The following is a 6,000-nucleotide window of genomic DNA, read 5'->3' as shown; positions in this document are numbered from 1 at the left end:
GGCACTGCCATCCCGCACCCCGGGGCCCTACGCCGCCTCCCGCAGCCCCGGAGCCCAAACCTCGCGGAAGCCGAAGGCCGAAGCCGCAGCTGGGCGCTCCCGGATCCCCGCTGCCCCGGGATCCCGACGTTGCCCCCGCCCCTTCCCTCCGCCTTCTCCCCCCGCCCGGAGCCGGAAGCGGCCGGGCCATATCGAGCCGCTCCAAATAAGGCGCTGACCAAATAAGGGCTGTTCCGGCGGGGATCCTTCCTGCTCCTTATATGGCGTTTCCGGGCCTCCGCCGGCTGCGCCCGGGCTCCCCCTCCTCCCTGCTTACCAGCCGGGAGCCCGGACGCGTGCGAGAGCGGGGGACGCCCGGGCGCGGAGGCCTCGGCTCCCGAGGCTCCCCGGCTGGACTGGGCTGGGGAAGCCCGGGCCGGGGCGGGGGCGAGGGCGAGCCGGGCCGGCGTTCTATCGCCGCCACCCGGTGCCCGCCCGCCCGCCCACCTCGGGGACCGTGGGAGCGGGAGCGAAGGGGAGGAGCGGCTCGGACCGCCGGGTCGGAGGCCTCCCAGGAGGGGCGGGGCCTTGACCCCGGCCTCGACCTGCGGCGCAGGGCCTTTCCAGGTCGTCACCCGGGAGCCGAGGCTGGGAAAGAAGAGCTATGGTTCCTGGGTTCTTATGCGTTGCATTGGGCGCCCGCTTCCCCGACATTTCCTACTGGGATATTGGAGTTGGGGATCCCTCTTGGCCACCCAGAACCGAAAGGCTATTCCCTGGTCTCCTCCGGGAAAGGGACCACCTTTGGGTGACCTGATGAGGGAGTCTGATTGCCCCCGGGGAGACCTGAGTCCTTTTCCCACCAGGAACCGGGGATCCTTGTGGTGGTGGGAGACCTGCCCATCTTTATCCAGAACAGGTGGAGACGGGGTGGACAGTGCGGAATCTGGAAAGGGGGCTTCCCTGCGGGCAGTGTGGGGACCCCGGGCTAGTAGCAGAGAGGACCTGCCCAGCGGTGCGGTGCTGCCCCCTGGAGGCCCTTCTCCAGCTCGGTTCCCGGCCCCTGCTGAGTGGGCTCTTCCGCCGGCTTGCTCCCCCTCCCGCTCCGGTGCCGGGCGCCGGGCCAGGCGGGGGAGCCGGAGACGCAGTGAGCGCGCACTGAGCAGGCGCCGCAGCCCGGGCTCCCCCCGCAGCCCCCAGGGAGCCGCCACCGCCGAGGCGACCGGACTCCGGGCGGGAGGACACTCCCGTCCTGAGATGGAGAGTGTGGGGGCGGGAACCGTGACCGCAGGCCTCCCGGGAGGCGGACGCAAACAGGGAAGCCCTTCTCTGGCCGGTCTGCCCGCAGTTACATGCGCACCCCAAAGACAACAGGGATTCCGGGGGCGGAAGACCAGCTCTAGCTCCGAATCCAGGGGAAGTGTTGTTTTTCTGAATTTAAACAGAAAGCAGCCTGGCTGGCGTGGCTCGGTGGTTGAGCGTGGACCTATGAACCAGGAGGTCAGGTTGGATTCCGGTCAGGCCACGTGCCTGGGTTGCAGGCTTGATCCCCAGTGCAGGGGACAGCCGATCAATGATTCTCTTTCATCACTGATGTTTCTTCCTCTCCCTTCCTCTCTGAAATCAATAAAAATATATTTGAAAAAATAAAAACAAAGCAGATGTGTATGTGGAAGGAGGGTGCTAATGACACCTGGAGGGAGGAGGGCAGGTCAAGGTCTCTAGGATCCCAAAGTCGGGGTCAAGGTATTTGAATGGGGGAGGGGGGGGCGGGGAGTAGAGGTGAGGTTGTGACTCTCTTGGGCTTCATCCCTCTGTAACCACCCCACCACCACCACCACCACCACACACATTTAAAATATATATATATATATATAATTGGTTTCAGAGAGGAAGGGGGAGAGAGAGAAACATCAATGATGAGAGAATCATTGATGGCTGCCTCCTGCACGCCCCCTACTAGGGATCAAGCCCACAACCTGGGCATGTACGTTGACTGGAATTGAACCCGGGACCTTTCAGCCCGCAGGCCTATGTTCTATCTACTGAGCCAAACCAGCTAGGGCTATAAAAATCTTCTTAAGGAACCATGCCATGAACCAGGATTCCCTCGTCTCTCTGATCAGGTCTGAGCTCCCCATCCCAAGTGCCTAGGGCTGGGTAGGGGACCCACTCCCACCACCTATCCTTGGAGTTGTCCGTTAAGGGGCAAGAGTGGTGAGCCGGTCTGAGGCCTCCTGCAGGGTAGGAAGGCCCAGCCAAGCAGGGTCATATGGTTCTGTGTCTGAATGCCTATTTTGCCACTCCCTGGCGAGGTACCTTCCCCAGGCTTTTTGTGTGTTTTTGTTGTTTTAATATTTTATTGATTTTTTACATAGAGGAAGGGAGAGGAATAGAGACGAGGGATAGAGAGTTAGAAACATCGATGAGAGAGAAGCATCTATCAGCTGCCTCCTGCACACCCCCTACTGGCGATGTGCCTGCAACCAAGGTACATGCCCCTGACCAGAATCGAACCTGGTACCCTTCAGTCCCCAGGCCGACGCTCTATCCACTGAGCCAAACCAGCTAGGGCTCCCCAGGCTTTTTGTATCTCACCTTCTTCAAATGTAAAATAGGGCTAATGTTAATGATATCTACATATAGGATTGTCGTGAAGACTGAAACTTACATGGACTGCCATCTGCAAAGTCCCAAAGCACAGTGCCTGCCTTACAGTTGGCATTTAATAAACAGTGGCTATTGTTCTCAGGGGCTTTTGGCCCACAGGGTCACCCACAGTCCACCCACCCACCCTCGGACTCTGAGCAAGCCCCAGTGACCCTTTTCTGACCAGTGGTACAGAGAGGGAGAAACATTTCAATTCTAACACAGGGGACATTGTCCTGTGCAGCTAATCCGAATCCTTCTTGCTGCAGTAGAACATCATTTCCTAGAGCAGAATTTTGAACTGTGACTGTGCACAAGACTCACCCCTGGAGCTCTGAAAAAGAAAGGTTTTACCCTAAGCCTCGACCAACTGAGTCATAATCTTCCTGAGCTTGTGAGTGCCAGAACTGAGCAGGCGCCTCATCCTAGTATCCCTGCTCTGTCCCTGGAGAGCTGCCCAGATCCCAAGAGCACATCCTCCTTCTCAGGCAGAGCAAGCCGGTTCCCCTGTGATTCCAATGTGCAAGCTGACCTAAGGAATCTTAAGGTCCTTGCTGAAGCTGAGCTCTGGAAATCCTTATGGTACACACCTTTTGTTTTGTGTACCCACAACATCAATTCCCCTTTCTTTTCATAACCACTCCCCAGCCAGCGAGTTTCTTTGGGGAACCACCCCAGTCCCTGTGGTTGGGGGAAGATAACCCCATCCTACATCTCGAAGTGGGTATGTCACCCACGCCTGGCCATCCATCTAGGGATGCTCCAGTCTGGGCGCATTCCTTCTTCCTAGTATGAAGATCGAATCTAGACCGGCACATGACCCAAACCAGGCCAATGAGAATCACTCTGGGACTCTTAAAAAAGTAATTCTCTTCCCCTGAAGGTCCTCAGCCAGTGGAATGTGAGTCTGGAGGCCATCTTGCCATCAGGACTAGAGAGCCTGCCTGAGAAGGAAACCAACGCAGAGGAAGTCAGAGGGAAAATATCCACCTGCAGGGAGTAAGTCTCTGGATAAAGTCTGGGAGTTCTAGTTATGCAGACTAAATTCCTCTTTTATTTAATAAAATGAAACAGGCGCATTTCAATTTCTGTTTGAACCCAGGAGGTTCTGATTAATACACCCATTATCCACAACAAAAATCTTTTCTGAGGACTGACTGTGGGCAGGACTTGGGCTAAGGCCTATGGCATAGGACCTTGTCTCTAAGGAACTTACAGTTGGTAGAAGAAGTCTGGGTTCTGTGTTACACAAGAATTAAGAATAGGTGGCCTAGCCGGTGTGCTCAGTGGATAGAGCGACGGCCCACGCACCAAAGGGTCTTGGGTTCGATTCCTGGTCAAGGGAACATACATACCTGGTTTGCAGGTTCAGTATCTGGCCTGGTTGGGAGGCATGCTGGAGACAACCAATCGATGTGTCTCTTTCACATTGATGTTTTTCTCTCTCTCTTCCTACCTTCCACTCTCTCTAAAAATAAATGGAAAAAAATATCCTTGGGTAAAGACTAACAAAACAACCAAACAAAAAAATAATTAAGAATAGGAAGCAATGCATATAAGCATAACCAATGGACATAAGACCGGGGGGGGGGGGGGGGGGAGGGGAGGCCAGGGGATTGTCAAGGGTGGGGATAAAAAAAAGAGACATATGTAATACTCTTTGTAATACTTTAAGAAAAAAAAAAAAAAAAGAATAGGAAGCAAGCCCTGACTGAGCAGCTCAGTTGGTTACAGTTATCTTGATACACCAAGGTTTTGGGTTTGATCTCCAGTCAGGGCACATACAAGAATCAATTAATGAGAGGAAAAAAAAGAATCAATTAATGAATGCATGAATAAGTGGAACAACAAATTGATCTCTCAAATCAATCAATCAATCAATCAGTCAATCAAAAAGTAGAAAGCCACCTCATTATCAACCAAAAGTCAGTTACACCAAAGGACATAAGGGACAAAGGGAAGAAAAGGTTCCAGGGGACAGAATAGGATAGGGATGATGAAGAGATTTTGGAGGAGAAAGAACATGAGAAGGACCAAACTTTGTGGTTAGGAAGAGAGACGGTTTCAGGCCAGGGTTCGGGGTGGGGTGACCAGGAGAGTCCCTATGTTGCCTGTCTAGGAAAAATGGGCTGAAGCAGAGAGGGTTTCTATCGGGAAGTAGTAGGAGGTAAGGCTGAATAAAACATTTATTTTTTAAAAAAGTTTATTGGCCACTGCTTGTATTAGATGCAGTGCTAAGTCTTGGAGATTCTACAGTGGGGAAGGCAGATGTAGGTTTGCCCTTCTGGAAACTATGATTCAGTGGGATAGGTGGAATTAAACAGCTACATAAATATAAAGGATAATTTCAGATGATGATAAGTGCAACATAACAGAGAGGTGAGGGACGTCATCTCAGAGGAGGTGACATTTACGTAGACATAAAGGATGAGAGGAAACCAACTCTGCACAGAGGAGTGTGATGGGGAGAGCATTCCAGGCAATGGGGACAGCTGTGTGAAGGCCTCGGGAGGGAGGGAGGTCTGGCCATGATCAGTCTGTGCTTCAGGCTAAGGTGCAGGCAGTGAGAATGTTTGGGTTCAGCTGTACCCCTCCACTCTCGTCTCCGCTGTTCTGTCCTCTACAGCTCAAACCCAGGAGAAACACAGCCTTCTCCACCTGCCCCGTCTCCATGGTGTACGCTCCTAACAGGCAGCTTCTTCCCAGGGACTGTGAGAGGAGCTGCTCCAAGCTCCTAGCTGCAGCCCAGACCCTGTCTGTGCTGGGACAGCCAGTGAGAGGGAAGGCCCGAGAGCCTGTGTCCTGGGCAGGGTTATGCTGCTGGTCTGCCTTCTCAGCAGCAGGGCTGGCCTGGGGCCTCTGAGTTATCCCCACACTCCTCTGATCTGTCTTTTGGCCAGTGGCACACTTCTGTTTGCTGTGACTCGGGGGACAGAAACGGGAGGAGACATGGTAAGAAGAATTGTCCCCTTCCAAGGAGCCAGGTCTCAGCGTGGGCTTACGAGCACCCAACTTGTGACCAACAACTGGCCTGGGGCCTAAAGGCAACCAGGTCGGAGGTAAGGAAGGTTCTGAGCCACCCCTGCACCCTGGTCTGTGTACCCATGGGGCCTCAAGACGTGTTTAGGGATGAGTCTGGGGCTCTCAGACCTTGGCCACCAGGTGACTGGTGCCAGGAGCCCTGGGAAAGGTGAGAGGCCCTCAAAGGATCTGCAGGTCTGAGCTGCTGTCTGGGCTCAGACTTTCCTTGCAAACAGGAAGAGGAGGAGGCAGAGGTGAGAGAAGAACTGAGCTTGTCCATGGCAGCAGGGGCTCCAGGAGAAAGCCAGAGGGAACCACTGTGTCTCAGACACCCAACTCAGAGCGGAGCAG

This window comes from Myotis nattereri (genome assembly GCF_964212035.1).
Source record: "Myotis nattereri genome assembly, chromosome: 5".
Taxonomy (NCBI): Eukaryota; Metazoa; Chordata; class Mammalia; order Chiroptera; family Vespertilionidae; genus Myotis; species Myotis nattereri.
This window is presented reverse-complemented; position numbering follows the sequence as displayed.